At 35.0% G+C, this 1,661-nt stretch overlaps 1 pseudogene; it reads right to left on the bottom strand.

Annotated features, from left to right (window-relative positions):
* Nucleotides 1-720: 720 nt before the first annotated feature.
* Nucleotides 721-824, bottom strand: LOC126021243 (uncharacterized; annotated as a pseudogene).
* Nucleotides 825-1,661: the final 837 nt, after the last annotated feature.

The following is a 1,661-nucleotide window of genomic DNA, read 5'->3' as shown; positions in this document are numbered from 1 at the left end:
CTGTAAGGCATCTGCTTTGACGGCGCTAGCTTAGGATGGACCGCGGTTTGACCCCCCAGTGTCTCATATGGTCCCCCCAAACCAGGAGCGATTTCTGAGCGCATAGCGAGGAGTAACCCCTGAGCATCACTGGGTGTGGCCCAAAAACCAAAAACAAACAAAAAGTTGAGTAGTCTCACAGATATAAATTTACAGATCTTGATAAGTAATAGGAGACTGTTAAAATGGCAAAGAAAATAATTTAATGGGTTTTTTTGTTCGTTTGTTTTTGTTTTTTTGGTTTTTGGGCCACACCCGGCGATGCTCAGAGGTTACTCCTGGCTATCTGCTCAGAAATAGCTCTTGGCAGGCACGGGGGATCATATGGGACACAGGGATTCGAACCAACCACCTTTGGTCCTGGATCAACTGCTTGAAAGGCAAACGCCACTGTGCTATCTTTCTGGGCCCAATTTAATGTTTTTTTAAAGTGATACTGAAGCATGGACAGAAAACAAATAAGCCATATTTTGAGCATATGGAGTGTGTTATTTCCAAAAAGTATTAAGGACCACTGTAAAGATAGTTATTGAGTGAGAAGAACAGTACATTATCCTAGTACCAATAAAAGAAACAGAATTCCCATCAGATAGACTTTTATGTTTTTAATTCCCTTTTTAGGTTTTCAAAATTATTTAAGGATTTTAAGTAAAGTTATATTGAAATCAAATTGTATTATTTTTTTTTTTGCCTGTGTTGAGGTGTATATGGGGTGCCTTTACTGTACCTCCTCTTTCTATACAGCCAGTGTAAAGAACACAGCCTGTGGTAAGAATTGGGAGGCCTTATTTTATCTTTTATTTATTTTTTTTTCTTCAGGGCAAACTAAAGTTGTTTTTTTTTTTTAAGTAAGAATTCATTTAAAGGACAAAATTGATTAACCTAATAAGGTAAACTAATATAACATAATATAGTGACATAACATAACATATAATATAATTAATATAATAATACATGTAAGTCAAAGAAAGTTTCTGATTAAAAACACAATTTTTTTTTCCATAATGGCTTACATATCTTTCACTGTAGTATTTTGGGTACATATTCACATTAAATCAGGGGAATACCCATCACCTAATATGTCCTCTTCTCAATCAAAAATCAAATATACTGAAAATAGGCAGAGTCCTGTCTAGAGGCTTCCAACCTCAGTTTGAGAGAGGATGTGAAAAAAGTAATTAAAATACCACAACAATACACACACACACAAAAAAAAAATATCAAATTAAATAACCGATAAGCACCACAACAATAAAGACAGGCACCACACAATAATCTCGGTTCTGAAATCAAATCATACTCAAGTGCAAAAAAGAAAGAGAAAGACAAAACAAAATAAAATAAAATAATATTGGAGACATCAACCGTAATCTCCACACCAAAATAAAGACGTCAAAAAAATAGATCATTTATTCTCCTCTTGCTGCTTTCGTGGTATGTGGAAGACTTCTACTTTATCTTGGATGGTAAAATCAGACCTGTTTCTAGAGATCTTGGTGGCTGTGCAGATCAGGGAATGGAGTTTATGGAGTCTTTCTTTGTGGTTCTAGCAGTTATGCTTCTTCAATGTCCTTTTTTTGTTTTTTATGTATTCTAGGTGTTTCAGAATAGTGCTACCATTC

This window comes from Suncus etruscus, chromosome 10 (genome assembly GCF_024139225.1).
Source record: "Suncus etruscus isolate mSunEtr1 chromosome 10, mSunEtr1.pri.cur, whole genome shotgun sequence".
In the NCBI taxonomy this organism is placed as follows: Eukaryota; Metazoa; Chordata; class Mammalia; order Eulipotyphla; family Soricidae; genus Suncus; species Suncus etruscus.
Note: the sequence above shows the minus strand (reverse complement) of the source record. Positions and strands in the feature narration are given on the sequence as shown.